Below are 17,031 nucleotides of genomic sequence, written 5' to 3'. Positions count from 1 at the left end.
AATAGGTAAGTCACAGGGATGTAATGTACAGGACAGGGGATATAGTCAAAAATACTGTAATAACTTTATATGGTGTGTAATGTATAAAAATATTGAATCACTACAGTGTACACTTGAAACTAATATAATATTTTAAGTCAACAATACTTCAACTTAAAAAGAAAAACAGAAAACTGAGGAGGAACATACGAAATTGGGGGGGTCACTAGAGTTTAAAATTCTAGAGTGGACTGAGAAGGGCTTTCTGAGAAGGTGATCTTTGAGTATAAACCTAAAGCAGTGAGGAAGTGAGCCATGTCGATGAATGGGTGGGAGAAAGGAAGGATGGATGGATGGATGATGGGTGGATGGAAGGCAGGAAGGAAGGGAGGGAGGAAGGGAGGGAGGGAGGGAGGGAGGAAGGATGACGGATGCATGATAGATGGATGAGTGAATGAATGAATGAACACATGAATAGCCCTATGATACATAGAGACAATTTTTCTCCATCACTATTGCTGTTCTTTTTTCACGTCCGGCTATCTGCACCCCACCTGTCCTTCAATGTCAGAGTTGGAAGCCTCTTATAGCTAGACTGCATCCATATTTTCTTACACAGGTTCCTTAGAGTCTGTACCCCCAATTCAGGTGGACTCTACAACAGCCTTCCCTGGTGTGAAATCAAGCAAGAGAACTTTAAGGCTCACTTGTGAAAAAGTTACCTGCAAAACTAATCTTTCTACAATGAATTCCATTTTGTCTTGTTTATTTTTATCAGTTTAAATATTAACTCTTTTGTGAGGGAGAAAGGAGATAGTTTCAGGGTATTAAAATTCAAGAGCACTGAAAACATTAAGCAGATCAGTTCATGCCATGCTCTACTATGTTCACGCCATGTTCTGGTGCTAATCTGAAGTCTTACAGGGACAGTCTTCCCAAATAAATGCCAAAAAAAAAAAAAAGGGATGACAGATCTTGGCTTGCTTCCAGTGGTTCAGGAACTTTTCCTTAATCATAAGCAAAATTTCTTTATTTGGGGATCTGAGGAGAATATCAAAAGGAGCCATTGCATGAAGCCTCACGATGTGTGGTTTATCTCGTTATCTGCTCACGTGAAGCTGCCCAGGGTCACACAGCTACTGGGTCGCTGAGCCAAAATTTGATCCCGGGTGTGCTAAAAATATTCTTTTCTCCTACAGAAGGGCCGTGTCCTTAGAGAGTGACCCCCTTCATGAGAGGAAGTTGTGAGTTTAAGATACAGATCAAGGCTTTCAGAGCAAGAGTGACCCGGCTCTCCCTTTAAGTGGGGCCAGCGTGTCTGTCCCAGCATATCGAGATGGTTAAAAGTTCACCCCCGGGGTCCGGGATCTGACTGCCTGAGATGGAGCCCAGCTCCTCGACTTACGAGAGCGAACCCAGGCCACGGCTTTCACCCTCTTGTGCCTTGGGGTCCTCGTGTGTAAACAACACCCGATAACACATGAAACCCATCTCAAGGTTGGCAGGAGGATTCAGAGCAGTAAGACGTTCTAGTGACGCAGAGCTCATGTGCCCTGTGCCAGCACTACTTCTCCTGGGTGCCCCCCCTGCCAGACTCGGCCCGTGTGTCCACCAAACCTGCCCCAGCTAGACCGCCCCCCACCCCCGCGTCCAGGGAGGAGGCAGCAGGTCAGTCCTGTGATGCTCATGTAATGGAGACCCTACAGCAACAAGGAGCAAAGCGTCACTGCAGGAGACAACTCAGCCTGCATGGACACCGTGAGAGGGACAAGCCCAGCACAGCGCAGGCACTGTTGGGTGGCCACTAGCACTGTGCCCCATCGGCGAGACTCACCTCTGGCGCTGGGAGTCGGGGAGCATCTGTCTGGCGGGGTGGGGGCCTAGGCGTGGACAGTGAGCTTCTTCTGGATCACGGTGCGCTCAGGGTGTGAAAATTTATATACAAATCTAGATGTAAAGATACGTAGATATTAGAGTTACAGATATGCACATACAACTTCAATAAAAGTTTAAAGAATAACACCTGTAACATCCTCACTCAGTACAGTGCCTTTTCCCCAGGGAGCCCTCAGGACCCACGTAGAGAAGCATCTCGCACGCAAGCGCAAGTGTTGTATTCCGTCTCCTCTAAGACTCCGGAGGTGGGGTCTGCTGTTACGTTCCTCGTCCACTCCAGGTGGACAGTCACTGAGGAACCGAGCAGTCAGCACAAGGGACGAGCCGTCCCCTCTATGTGGCTTCATGCCGTGGTTTTCATTCCCACGCTCAGGGGTGAGGCAAGTGTGACCGTGGGTGGTGGGCAGGCTAGAGGGATCTAGAGCTGAGATGACCCGGTCGGTGTGTCCACCCTGGGCTGCGGCAGCAGCACGGCCTGAGGAAGACCCTTCTCAAGGTCCAGGGGAGCCAGAGGCATAGACAGAAACGGCACAGACGACCCACTCCAGGAAGAAGGAGCAGGTTAGACTAGGGAGGCCAGGCAGGCAGAGAAATGCCTCCGATTGTTAGGTGACTTCTAAAAGCATGAGGCTGCGACAGGAGCCATCCAGAAGCCCAGGAGATGGAGAGCAAGAAGCAGGCGTGCAGAGGTGAGACAGGGCAAAGCTGTGGGGTTGTAAGGTGTGGGCTGGGACACGAGCAGAGGATGCTTGGGGGGCCTTTAGGTAGCAAAACTGCTCGCAGCTAGAGTTGAGGGGCCCAGGCTCTGCCCCCCGACCTCCACCCTGCCCTTCTCACACCCCTTTATGGGATCTCTGGGGTCCATGGAGCAGTTTGTGAAGCTCTGGGAAACAGAACTGCTGGGAGGGTTAAATTTATGTGTCCACTTGGCTGGGTCACGGTACTGAGATATTTGGTCAAACACCAGTCCGGAAAAATTTGGAAAATTTAAATGTGATTCATACTGAAATCTGTAGACTTTGAGTAGAGCAGATTGCCCTCCATAATGGGGGTGGGCCTCACCCAATCAGTTGAAGGCCTGAATAGAACAAAAGACTCACTTCCCCAGAGCAAGAGGGACTTCTGCCAGCAGACGGCCTTCAGACTTGAGCTACAGCACTAACTTTTCTCTGCGCCTTCAGCATGCCGGCCCACCCTGCCGACTGTGGACTTACCCACCTCCACAACCACATGAGCCAATTCCTTAAAATAAGTAAGTAGACAGACATATATATACGTACGGGATATACATATATATTCAAGACAGAGAGACAGGTGGGTCACATGGCCACAATTTCCTGCTACTGGACGCAGCCAGCCACTCACTCACTACCCAGGGACGACTTGCTTGCTGATGGGACCTCAGGACCTAACAGTGCTTGGCACATAGTAGGTGCTCAATAAACAAGTGTCGACAGATGGATGGCGATTCCCTTCCAGGTCTGAACACCTTCAGGGGGAGGTTTCTGTGATTCCCCAGAGCTCTTGCACGTGTGGCCCCTGTGGTTAGCTGACGTGTTTTGGCTTGGTGTTGTTTCCTTACTTTAGAGTTCATCTGGGTGATTTGTGTCTTTGAGATGCACTATAAATATACATATTTGTGACAACCAGGTGATTTAATATTATAAGGATCACAGGAAGAAGCCTAACACTGTTCCTGGCACCTAGAAGTGATTTTTTTTTAAAGGCATTTCCCTTGGAAGTTTCATGGAATAAAATGTTAGTTAAGCAATTGACAAAGGCCTCCAAATAAGTCCTTTAAAATATAGTACCCTCTATGATGCAACAACACAGATGATTCTCACAGGCCTTCTGCTGAGCGAAGAAGCCAACACAAAAGAAAACACTCAGTATGGCCCCATCACGGGCAATTCAAGAACCAACAAGACTAGTCCAGTGTGGAGGTTCCTTAAAAAACAGAAAATAGAGGATCCACCAATCCCACTCCTGGGCATATATCCAGAAAAGATGAAAACCCTAATTCGAAAAGATACACGCACCCCAATGTTCATAGCAGCACTATTTACAATACCCAAGACATGGAAGCAACCTCAGTGTCCATCGACAGATGAATGGATAAAGAAGATGTGGTACACATATATACAATGGAATATTACTCAGCCATAAAAAAGAATGAAATAATGCCACTTGCAGCAACATGGATGGACCTAGAGATTATCATACTAAATGAAGTAAACCAGACAGAGAAAGACAAATGTTATATGGTATCACTCATATGTGGAATCTTTAAAAAAAAAAGATACAGGGGCTTCCCTGGTGGTGCAGTGATTAAGAATCCGCCTGCCAATGCAGGGGACACGGGTTCAAGCCCTGGTCCAGGAAGATCCCACATGCCTCGGAGCATCTAAGCCTGTGCGCCACAACTACTGAGCCTGTGCTCTAGAGCCCGTGAGCCACAACTACTGAAGCCCGCGTGCCTAGAGCCCGTGCTCCGCCACAAGAGAAGCCACCTCAATGAGAGGCCCATGCACCTCAACGAAGAGTAGCCCCTGCTCGACGCAACTAGAGAAAAACCCACGCACAGCAACGAAGACCCAATGCAGCCAAAAATAAATAAAATAAAATAAGTAAATTTATAAAAAAAAGATACAAATGACCTTATTTCTAAAACAGAAATAGATCTACAGACATAGGAAATAAGCTAACAGTTACCAAAGGGGAAAGGGGTAGGGGAGGAAAAATTAGGAGGTTGGGATTAACATATACACATTACTATATATAAAATAGATAACCAACAAGAACCTACTGTATAGCACAGAGAACTATACTCAATATTTTGTAATAACCTATAAGGGAAAAGAATCTGAAAATATGTGTGTGTGTGTGTGTGTGTGTGTGTGTGTGTGTGTGTGTGTATAACTGAATCACTGTGCTGCACACCAGAAACAACACAACATTGTAAATCAACTATACTCCAATAAAATATATATTGGAAAGAGAGAGAGAGAGGAGAACGAACAAGGCTAGTCCAGGGTGTGGAATCAGACAGAAGTTTCCTCACTGTGGAGGGGGGTGATATTGGCTGGAACGGGCAGGAGGGCGCCTGCCGGAGGCTGAAACTGTTCCGGACATTGGTCTGGTCAGTGGTTATGTGGTATGCACCTGCCAAGGAAAAATGCACTGAGGGGTACACTTAAACATGTTCCCGTTACTGAATACGCGTCTACCCCAATAAAAAGTAAAACGGCTCTATCCTAGAATGCATACTGCAGGACAATGGACTTCAACGATGTTTATAATTTTTAATAGGAAACTCATTTACATGGCCCCGAATTTAAAAGATCTACATTCAGAAGCTTTACCCCATCCTTATTTCCACCCCCCTCACTCGCTCCCTACATGGCCTGCCAGGTTCCAAATGCCTCCAATGTGTGTTGATCCCGCACGTTCTACAGAAATGTTTCCATCTGACCAATAACAACAAGTAAGAATTATTAAGAGCTTGCCACACACCTGACATCATAAACGCCACTTATAAACATTCTATTTTTTATCCTCCTTTTATTGGTAGGGAGATCGAGGCACAGAGATAGTATGGAATTTGCTCCAGGCAAATGGAGCTGGTGGGGGCAGAGGCGGGGTCTGGGCCCGCGGGTGAGCCACGCCCTCACCCCTGGGTCGTATGGTGCTGGACATACGGCCGAGGACCCTGACCATAAATGCTAGTCGTGAATTATCTGGAGACAGACCCATGGGGATACTGTTGGGAAGCAAAATCCATCTCTTTTACAACTGTCCTCCTGACGTGTTTATAGATCCACGTATCCAGGGGGAGGGGGGAGGGGGAGAGGCAGCTCAAAGCGTTCGGGGCCAACCGCCCCCACCCCCGCCTCTGTGTAAGCACGGCAGGAAAGTGAGGGAAACCATCCATTTTGAATGATTTCTACAAAAGCAGTCTCCAGAGTTGATGTCTGCCACATGTACCACCCAGAGCCTGGCTGTCTTTAAAACGTGGCCAGAAAGCAGAGCAGGGCCAGCCAGGAATGCGGGGTCTCCATCCTGACATCTCGGTGCTCAGGCCCGGCTCGGACCTCCGCGCTGCAGCTTCTGACGGCTGTCCTCCCACTCATAGCACACAGGCTGTCAGGGGAGCCCCAGGGGAGCCCCAGGCGGAGAATGCGCCGGCAGGCTGACCGTCACCCGGAGTCACCTCCAGAGGCAGTGGTGTCCGGGGACGCTGACTACCCCGGCTTCTTCCTCTGAGGGGTAATGCTCCAACAATACGTCTTTGTGGGGCTCGGCTGTGGACCCGGGGACACTGTCCTGAACGAGGCATGGTGGTTTCTGTTCTCTTGGAGTTCACTTTATGACCCTCCCCTCCTTCTCCCAGCTCGAGAGAAAACACCCCAAAGGCAGCTGGGAAGGCAAACTTCTGATTACTGGGGAAACAGAGCTCAACGTTAGAATTCAGGTGTTACCCTGTGTAGAAGGAAGGGGAGGAGAAGAGGGCAGTGGTGTGTGGCCCCTGATGCCTGACGGGTTCAGTGTTCCCCCCGCACACGAGGGCCCCGCAGGACGGCCGAGCTGTCCGTCTCTGCTGACAGCGCCCAGACTGGGCAAGCTATTTATAGAACTGGAGGCCTGCTGGAGGGCTGCATCTGGAACCAATTGAGGGAGGCCTGGAGTCGCTGTCAGAGCCTGGCACCCACTCGACGATCCCCCAGGCAGGACTTCACCCGAGAGTGTCAGAGAAACTGGGATGTAGGCGCTCCCTCGGAGGGCCTCCCAAGACAGTCAAGTTAATTTGAAAAGACATTCAGAGCTGGCCAGTGGATCCTGCTCGCAGTGTCAAGAGGCAATTACCTGCAATTATTATGCAAGCGTCTAATCACTGCACGCTGGCTAATTAGTTACAAATTGCTCAGCAATAAATCGCCCTGGGCAGAAAGACCTCCTTCCTCTGGAATGTGAGCTGGCTCCTGAGGGGTGAGCCAGGAGGTGGCCTGGCCGGCCCATGTAGGCGGATGGTTGCTCCTTGCCCCAAAGGCCTTCTGAGAAGTCTCTGAAACCTCGGCCCACAGTACACACGGTCACATCAGAGGGGCACACTCGCTTCTTCAAGGTGTGGAGGAGTGGGGTCTCCACGATCCCAGGTCCTGCACTCAGACTGGGCTTCGCAAAACCTCCTCTAGGCCAGCGTGCCCTTGCCACCCCGGGGAGGACACCCCTGTGGACGGGGGGCTGCTCGGTGCGGTCTGTGCACCAGCAGTGTCGACAGCCCATGGGAAATGCAGACCCCCCACCCCAGCCACGGAAGCAGGATCTGCATCTTCGCGAGACGAGCCCCGGAGACGCAGGTAAAGCCCTCGGCTGCACGAAGAACACCTCCCGGGCCCGAGTTCCTGTGCTCTGCACGGCACACCCCCCAACAGCCGGAGCCTGCACCCACTGAAAATAACAGGGTCGGTCATGGGACCACAAACTCCACAGGGCAGGCGTCTTGGGCTGTTGACTGCTGTATCCCCAAGTTCTAGAACAGTGTTGGATATACAGTAGGTGCTTAAAAGATGGTAAATAAACGTGTGCACTGACAGAGAGATGCCCTGTGTTTTATTTTAAAGCCTTGGTGTGCGTGCTCAGAGGGAACGGCAGACTTTGTGAGCAAAGGTTCCTTTCAGAATTTTATAAACAAAAAAGATTCTCATGTCATTTCTGTTGCTCACTAACAATGCCCGGAACGGCAGGAGCAGAATATTCTTGACCAGCCAGCCATCCCTGCTTGAGCGGTTCCTGAAAAATGGTGGCACTGGCTGCTGTCAGAATCTGGGGGGCGGCAGCCGCAGTGGCTAGAGGGTCTGTGGCCTCCGTTTTGCCTTCTGGAGAGCAGCAGGCTTGAACTTTTGAACCTGAGCTTTGCTGAGAAAGACTCCAGTTCCCAGGTCTTGGCCTGAGATATCCCCCACCCCTAGGCTGGCTGTCCTACAGGGGGTCCTGACCCTCAAGGGGGCACACTCTCCCCCAGTGACACTGGTGGTCCCTGATCCTGGGCTGATGGCTCAGGGGTCCTGCATGAGTCTGGATTAAGGGGCCTTCCTCACCACCCCTCTCACTCAGCTCCAGCCTCTATGTACCCTGCTGCCCCACAGTAGCCAATAGCAGGCCCTATTTATTGGGTGCCTACCGTGCACCAGGCAGCATCCTGCATGAACTGTTTGATGCTGAATCAGCTTCTTGAACTTGCACAGCAGGTCTAGGATGCAGGTATTGCTCTTACACCCATCTTACAGATGGGACACTGAGAAGCCCCATGAGAGAAGGGACGCCCCCCTGACCCCCCACCCCAGAGCCTCAGTTCCCTCATCCAGAAAATGGGAGAATGAGTCGGGCTCTGTCTGCCTCCTTCTCTGGATGGGACCAAAACGCTGAGAGTCCTTCCGAGCCAGGCTTATGTCTGCGCTTTGGACCCTCCGTGCCTCACCTGAGACAAAGCCCAAGGCAGATGCTAACAGAAATGCTTCCTAAGGCGCCGAGTTCGAGGGTCGAAGTGCCAATAAGTATGACACGCTCGTCGTGTTCCAGGGCCTTGTAGAGATGAACCCAGTGAACCCCAGGAGGTCTATCTATGGCCCCCCCCACTTTACAGATGTGGAAACTCAGGGGCAGCATGATGAAGTAATTTGCCCAAGATCACACACGACGGACATTTGAATTTGCATAACAGATGTATAAAGCAGGTATTATTTTAGAGCCCTCGCCGACCCTTCACTGGGGTGCCCTCTACTCCACTCGTGGGCAGCTTGACCTGGGGCTTACACTGCCAGGCACTATGTTCCTCTGTCGTGTAAATGAGTGATCTGATGATGATGATAGAAAGCTTACCCTCTGGTTCAAATCACACCTTTAAAGTTCCTTTAGAATCCAGTTCTCGGCCCCAGACGCTCTGGATTCCTGCGGAGTTCCTGACCTTGACACCCCCTCACCCCCCACCCCGTTCTAGTGGTCAAACTCCCAGAAAGCTTCACTGTGTGGCCAGTGGGATGTGTGCAGGCTGAGAGCAGGGCCATGGAACCTGATGGGTTTAAAGTTTCACTTTGGCCTGATGACTGCTTTACCAGTCTAAACCTCAGTTTCCTCCCCTGGGAAGTGGGAATAAAATATTAGAGAACAAAGGCGTGTATGGGGTGGAACAGTGTTCCCCCCCAAATTCATGTCTTTCCAGAACCTGATAATGTGACCTTATTTGGAAATAGGGTCTGTGCAGATGTAGCTAGGATGAGGTCACACTGGATGAGGGTGTCCTTGTAAGCAGAGGGGACACAGACAGACATGCGTAAGAAGGCCATGTGAAGACAGAGGCAGGCAGAGATTGAAGTGATGCAGCCATAAGTCAAGGACACCTGGAGCCCTCAGGAGCTGGAGGAGACATGAAGAACCGCCCCCCACCCCCTCGCCCCGAGCCTCCAAGGGAGTGCAGCCCTCCCGACCCCTTGATCTCAGACTCCGGCCTCCGGAGCTGGGAGAGGACATTTCTGTTGCTGTGAGCGCCCAGCGTGCAGCGCTTGCTGTGGCCCCAGGACCCTGCGCCATGCCCACACAGCACCGCTCAGGGAGGACTCTGACTTAGTGCCAGCTCTCCCCGTCCACATTATGGTGCCTATCACCTACCCAGTAGCCCTTTCCCCTCTGGGAGGGGCAGCACAGAGGTGGGCGTGTGGTGAGACATCCAAAGCGCCAAGTGAAAGGGCAGGGAGAGCCCTGTGGTTTGGGGCCGTCTTCTCTGCCCCACCCTGGGGCTTCTGGACAGGAGTGCTGAGTCAAGAGTGCCCCAGCCAGCAGAGCAGACCATGGGATGCCGAGTCGACCGCTGCATTTATCCGGCTGTTCAGGGAGCAGGACCTCACCCGCCCCTTGAACCCGAATACAGATGTGTAGGGGTCAGAGGCCGGGCTAATTAGCTTAGGAAGGCCACGTACACTTGACCGGACCCACGAAGGTCATCGGGAAGCCCCTAGATGGCCCCCTGCTATTTTTAGCCTTGAGGGCCACGTGACTGGACCACGACTTCAGTGTGGCCCAGGATGACAGGGGGCGAAGCGGACGGAGGGGGAGGAGGAAGAGCGTGTGCAGGCGCTACAGAGGATGCCCGGCCAGGCCCTTGTGACGGTCACGGCGCCGAGCATTCACTGTCATCTTGTACTTGCCCTCTCCCGGTTACTCCTCACAACAGTCCTGTGGGTAGGGCCAGGGCCGGCCCCATCTCAGAGGTGGGGAAACTGAGGCACAGAGCGATGCAATGGCCTATACGAGGAGCCCTCCGGACCTCTGCACAATACAAGAACTATGTTTGAGGGTATTTGGGGGCTAGGATGCCTGTGGAGTGGAAAAATACATATTTTGATGCAAGGTTCTGGGATGCATTGCAGCGGGGGAGTGCTGGCTTCTCCAAACAGGAGCTTCTACGGCAGGTGGCTGAGGGGCTAAGAGGGGCCCCAGGTCCAAGCCCCACTCCATCACTTCTGGCTGCAACCCCGGGGCAGGTGGCTTACGCACACTGGCCTGTCTCGGCTGTAAGATGGAGATTCTGGCCCTGACAGCAGGGGAAAGAGGTGGCATCGTGACGGGCTTAGCACAGCTCCCGGAGCTTCTGGGGCTCCACGGGGCTTCCTGAGACACCCTGGCCACCCGAACCTAGCGCTGGAGTGCGCCAGTGATAGGAGCAGAGGGCCGGCCTGCAGCCGGGGCCTCGCAAGGGTGTCCCAGAGACGGGCGGCACACAGGGCAGCTGGCGAGCAGCAAGGGGGGCGGGGAGGTGGAGGGAGGGCCAGCCAGGTCGGCTCCGAGGCTGCCACATCCCTAGCACGGGGCCGGCAGCAGGGCTGTCGGCTACGACGCCGAGTGCAGGAAGACGGGCGCTTAATGGAGCTCTGATTACAGGGAGATAGGGCTCCGATGGCTTCCAAGGGCCCCCTTTGTGGGATTAGTATTTATTACGCCCTGAATTAGCTGGCAAGAGGGTCGGCTTCTGTGGAGACATTTAGCAGAGCCTCGAAGCATAATGTTCCTTTTATTGCTCCATAAACACAGCCCTCACGCTCTCCCTCCTCTTCCTCCCGCTGCCCCCTCACTCCTGTCTTTTTAAACCTTTTAAACCTTTAATCAGAGACTAATTGGGCAGAATAATAACAAATCCCTTTCAGCTTTGTTCTTCCAGAGCCCTGGCCTGGAGGTAACTAAGGTGGCAATACCCAGAGAAGCCCCCAAAGAGCCAAGTAGCTGGCCGAGGGCAGAACCTCAGGTGTGTTCTAGGAAATACGGACTTGCTTACACCCCAGCTAAAAAGTGGGAAGAGGCTGTCATGGAGGATATTACCACTGCTGCATACGTGTTGCACACTGCACACCTCTAGGGGGAGCCTTTTCAACCTCACCTCTCTGGATGGAGCTGTGCAGTGCACACCCCGTGCGATTGCACACAGCTCCCTATTTCTACAGCTACCAGGTAAAACATAAATGCAAAGACACACACTCAGTGTCAGCAGTGGCGTATTGAAGGTGACTTTTCTTCTTAGCTTCCCCTGCATTTCCTAATTGCTTTTCTGTAGTGATGAGGCTTGCAAAAAACATGCCAGGCCCAGTTCCAAGTGCTTGGTGTGTCCATTAATTCCACGCTGGCCACTCCTGGCTCTGTGCTCCCTATCACCAGAGCTAAATTGCCTCTTACTTTTCCATCCCCAGATGAAGTAAACTACATTTACGCTAACTGACCCGACCAGATGCCACTTCCAGCCCTCGGGGGCAGCCCTCTCCCCCCATCCAGCCCACTGCCATTCCCTCACTCTAACCCTTTGCTCCCCATCACACGGCTTTCTGGCTAGATCGTTCCCTATCAGGCATTTATACTCTAGCAAGAATTTTCAACAATGCATGTTCTTTCCCAGGGACCTAATTCCTTACTGAACAAGTGAGATTCTTGAGAGATCTCAGCAGGTAAGCAGAGAGAATCTGGAATGGGAATACGGAATTATGCTAATAACTCAGAAATCAAACTGGTTAGGCAGTGCTGAAGAGAATCATGACATCCTAACTTTTAGGAACAGAATGGATGTTAGAGATCATTTAATCAAGCACATAATTTTAGATATGAGAGAAATGAGAACCAGAAAGGAAAGTGGTTTATGCAAGACACACAGCAAGTCAGTCTCTGACCAAAACCATGAGTCTAGTTCAAACATTTTCTTCTGCGAGAGAAGAGAATATAAGCATTCGCGCAAGAAACCCCTGCCCCAGAATGATTCAAGCCCTAAGACGTGAAAATACGGACACACTGCAGATGTGGGGGGTGAAGACATAGGGTGCATGTGTCTAACTCTCCCATTTTATGGGTGGGAAAGCTGAGGCCTGGGGAGAGTTAACAGTGCCAGTTGTCATTTACTGAATGCTTGTGAGTTGCCAGGCACAGTGCTAATTGTACATATCATCAAATTAACCTGCATTACCACCCCACGAGGCAGGTAGAGGTTTGGGAAGTGCTGGGTTAAGGCAATTGATACAGGTTTCTGTGTTTATATTTTAACTGCAGGGCTTTTCAGAGCCTTGAATATGCTTATGTGCATTGTGCATCTCCAAGAAATAGATAGCTGGGTTTCCCCAGTTATTTGGGCAGGGAAACATCTTTTCATGAAGCATCTCTTGGGACACATTTCGGTTCTAGATTTGAACCACACACGCCATTCCAAGGGCTCTGCCAAGACAACATGTGTTTAAATGCCCAGTAAGTGGTTCCAGTTGTGAGGGCCCTGAATTCCAAAGACAGGGAGAGGCCACCTTGCAGTTACGCACCACTGTGTAAACAGGTTGAGGGCACCTTCTAGAGCAGGGCTTTGAGCTTTTTGCTGGAGTGGGGTGCAGGCAAGGGACAGGGAGGTGGGTGTGCAAGACACTATCAGGGGCACAAGGAAAACTACACTTCTCAGCCCTCCTGCCCCTGGGGAGGGCGGCACGTGCCTGGTTCTGGCAGGTCTGTGAGCCGCAGTGACGTGGGTGATTCCCAGGCCGAATCAGTAAAGAGCGGTGGGGGGTCCTTAAGCTGGTTGCCATGTGCCCTCTTCCCCTTGGTGGCAGATGTGAAAGCCTCATGTTGAAAGGATGGGGCAATTAGGTGTAATCAGCCTCAATCGCTGAGTCACCGCGTGGAGGATGGTTGCCCGGGAAGGTTGCCTGAGGCTGCAGTGGGTTTGGCATGAGTGGGAGGTAGGTTTTTGCTGTGCTGCGTCACTGCGATCCGGGAGCTATTTGTTACTGCAGCGTGGCAGAGCAGAGCCTGGCTGCTAGAGAGAGGACTGACCAAGGATTGGCAAAGCAGACACGAGTCCTTCCCCGGAGCACATACGGCTTAGCAGGGAGACTAGACGTGTGTGTGAGAAACCAGAACAGGGGTGGGTGGTGGGTCTCAAGGGCTGCAAATACCATTCTGTGCCAGCTCTGTGCTTCACCGGATCTCAGTCAGCCTCAGAGAGGCGATGGCAACTGAGTGGAGACTTGAAGGAGAGCTTGATCCGGGAGATTAGATGCTATTCCAGGTAGAAGGAACAGCATGAGCAAAGGCTCCAAGGTCAGAAATTACGGAGTGTGAAGCAGAGCCAGTTTTGTCAGAGTTGACGACATGGGAAGAGAGGTGGCAGAAATTCCAACTAGAAAACACCACTGGCCCCAAGATCTCGAAGGGTCTCGAGTTTCAGACTAAGGGTTTTGGATGCAGTTCTACTACTGGCACTTCTCCCAGGAAACTCGGGTCCCGTGAGCTGCACCTATAAGGTGAGAGTTCTATAATCAGGAAATTGGGGGAAAGCTTTATTGCCTGCCTCCTTCTGAATAAATCCCAGGCTCGTGAACAGGATCAAGGCTCTGAGAATTCCTACAGTAGAGAATTGAATCCACATTTGCTTAACACAGTGTTTCTCAGCCTTGTTGGATCAAGCAGCTCTTTGTGACAAGCCCTGGGGAACACTGGTGCGGAGAAGGGGGACCAGCAGATTTATGAGCAGGAGGGGGCATGACCAGAGCCCCGAGACGATCAGCCAGCATGAGGGGCATGGGCACATGTGCTGCCCCAGCTCGCATCCACCCAGCCCCTCCTCCGACTGCCCACGCCAGGTGGACTGTCCACACAGGCCTGGGGCCCTTCCTGCTGAGCACATCGTGCCTCAGAGGCTGCAGGTCCTCACTTTGCCATGGAGGCTGTGGAGGGGGCCCCTCCGGCCTCCCTGAGCACCATCTGGAAGTTAGGAGTTGACCAACGAGGGAAGAAAACCAATGGACAAATACCCCTGGCCCCGTCTTCGGGGCAGACAGCTCTGGGAGGTGTTCTGTGAGCGTCTTAGGCTGTCCTGGTAGGACTGAGTCCCCGTTGTCCCCAGTGACCTCAACCTTACACCCTCCTCCTCCCCGCTCCCTCACTCCTGGCACCCTACACCACCTCCCAAATAAACCACCAGCTCCCAAGGGCGCAGCTTTGGGGGGCACCCAAGATAAGGCCAGGAACATATGAAAGGAGTCAGAGGAGGGAAAGGCTAGATAGATATGGCGAGAAGATCTCCGAAGGGCTTCGCAACAGGCCCAGGAAATGAATAAACCGTAACAGTCCGGGCAAATGTTGCTCCACAGAGAAGCAGCAGCAACAGCAGCCAGTGACGAAAGCCATGTCTCACTGGGCTTCCCTGGGGCCACAACCTACCCAAGACTCTTCATCACTCATTCTAAGCTTCCCTTTAAAGACTTTTATTAATTCCTTGATTTTTATGGGTTTGGAAACCGAGGCTCAGAGAAGCACACTTCCTCTGAACTGGGGGACTTCCCATCCTCAGAATGTTCTGGAGGAAGAAGCAACAGGATCTGACAACCACTGGATGTTCGGCAAGGAGGAGAGAAAAGTTGACTCTGAGGTTGGCATGCACCAAGGAGGCTTCCTGGAGAAGGCTTCCTCTCCAAACACAGACCCTTCATCAGAATCCAATGCAAATACGCAACATCATTATCATTATTATTACTAGTATGACTAACCCCATCCCAGGGGAAAGCCTTGTGCTCCGTGGGTGTCAGTGAGTCTTAGTTAATTTATAGTCAAATACTGGATCACCCAGAGCCTTTACATGCTCATTTACCAAGACAGGAGGATCTGTAAGTCAAGTGCATTGTCAAAACCAGGAAACAATAACCACCTAATACAGACCACAGCTCAGGTATCAGCTAGAAGAAGGTGAGTAGCAGCAAAGCAGAGAGGTGGCGACTGTCTGATCTTTGAGGCATCATAGACATCCAGTCTGGACAAGCGTGTTTCCCCCAGGGCGTTTGCACACAATGGATTGTGAGTCTCTCACAGAACAAGCCAGTGAGCGGCAGCGCCACTTGGGAGGACAGTGTCCCGGCCCGGAGTCCAGCTGCTGGTCTGTCCAGCAGACACTCTCCCCGGCAGGGCTGTGCAGATGAGGCAGGTGCCTCCACCGAGGGCTGTCAGCCTTGAGCCGTCAGGCTGGACGAGCCCCTGCCCTGCTCATCCCACGGCGCCCACAGCCCAGGGATGGAGCATCACAGATCGTTTTACTCCCAAATGGGGTTATAAATCAGTCCTTTTACAGGGATGCTTCCCACAAAACGTCCTGCTTCACTGTCAGGGTAAAAAGGAAAAGAAAAAAAGGCGGCGGGGAGGGGGGGACAAAGGCCTGGGCTCAAAGCGGAGCAGCAAGACGACAATATTTGTTCAGCGGGGCTGGAGCGGGAGACCCCGTGAGAGCCCCGCGTCTGGAGAGCCAGTCTTTTGAACTGTCCCACCTTTGTTATCCTAAGAAGCTTGATGATAAGCCCACCCAGCACAAAGATACTCTCAACCCAGGCATATGGACCCCATTAATCCACCCTCGCACCTTTTAAGAACTTTGCAGCTCCTGCCGCCCACGAACTGAAAGCAGGTCGAGAGCCGCAGGGTTAATTTTCTTAAATGGATTTTAGTCAGGCGCGTCCTGGCCTCTCTGGGGTGTGTGAGGCTGACGGCTAGACCGCCAGCCACGATCTGTCTTTGGGGTAATGACCGCCCTGTGACGACGCCCTCGGTGGACGCAGCGAGTGAGGGACTCGCTGGTCAGCCAGCTGAGATGCCCCGCTCGGCCCAGGTCCAAATCCCAGCGGCCAGCTGTCTGTGACCATGGGCACCCTCCTTAGCGTCTCTGGGCCTAAGCAAAGCAGCAGCAATCGTGACTGCCCCACAGCACTGCGAGGCGGGTGACAGGAGTTCAAATGTGTGACGCGACGGCAGCAGCTCCTGGCACATGGTAAATGCTGCACAAACAGATGTCCATCGGGGGAGGGAACGAACACAGCAAGGTTGAAAGCGAGACTGGTCATCAAGACGGCACAGTCGGCACTGCACTGAGGGCTTCAGCGGCGGTGTTTCTAACCCGCCCACCGCCCTTCTGGGCCTTAAACTGGCATTTAGGTGAGCGGCCCCATGCAGAGATGCGCGTCCACGAGGGCCTCCGGGCACAATTCATCTGCACCCAGCTCTCATTAGGAAATGCCGGGTTCCAGACATCTAAGCGGGGTGTTCTGTTGGTTTTTCCCGCAGGACTCTCGAGAGCCTCAAGTGTGCTCGTGTATGTTGAGACTCTCTAAGGCGTGTGGACTTGATCGAGTCACTGAGTGCTCTGACCTCAGTTTACCCATCTTTACAGTGGGGATAATCGTAACAGCAGCCTCCTAGGGCTGTGCAGTTGTTGAGAGGATCCCGTGAGACGGGCATCTAAACTGCCCATCACAGGGAGGGCTCGGAGTAAATGCTCATGGACAGCAGTTGTGCAACTTTGGCTCCGTGGAGAAAATACTGGTGCCCGAGCTCAGGGACAACCAGTGTGGGTTAGAAAAATGGCAATCTTCCACCAGTCACTCCCTCTGCAGCCTCAGGCTGGTCTGTCCCGTGTCTCCTCCACCAGTTAGCGGTTCCAGGCTGACATCAGAGGCGAGCCTTCTCTTTGGTCCAGCCAAGCCCCCTTCCGGTGCGCAAGGTGAACCCTCTGATTCTGCTCGTGTGCTGATCACACAACGGCCTCTCTGGACACAGCCCTCTCACTCCTGGCATTTAAGGGGCAGCTCAGGCCACACACTTCGA

At 52.4% G+C, this 17,031-nt stretch overlaps 1 protein-coding gene across 5 annotated transcripts in view; it reads right to left on the bottom strand.

The window, feature by feature from the left end:
* LOC309616381 (uncharacterized protein C16orf95 homolog) overlaps positions 1 to 17,031 on the bottom strand; it is a 515,949-nt gene that overhangs the window by 263,700 nt on the left and 235,218 nt on the right. For all 5 annotated transcript variants that reach the window (XM_082366941.1, XM_082366942.1, XM_082366943.1 and 2 more), the window contains exon 12: positions 1,814 to 1,926. The gene's annotated coding sequence lies outside the window, so the exon portion shown is untranslated. The remainder of the gene's footprint in view (positions 1 to 1,813; positions 1,927 to 17,031) is intronic.

This window comes from Balaenoptera borealis, assembly GCF_965194805.1.
Source record: "Balaenoptera borealis genome assembly, chromosome: 19".
In the NCBI taxonomy this organism is placed as follows: domain Eukaryota; kingdom Metazoa; phylum Chordata; class Mammalia; order Artiodactyla; family Balaenopteridae; genus Balaenoptera; species Balaenoptera borealis.
Note: the sequence above shows the minus strand (reverse complement) of the source record. Positions and strands in the feature narration are given on the sequence as shown.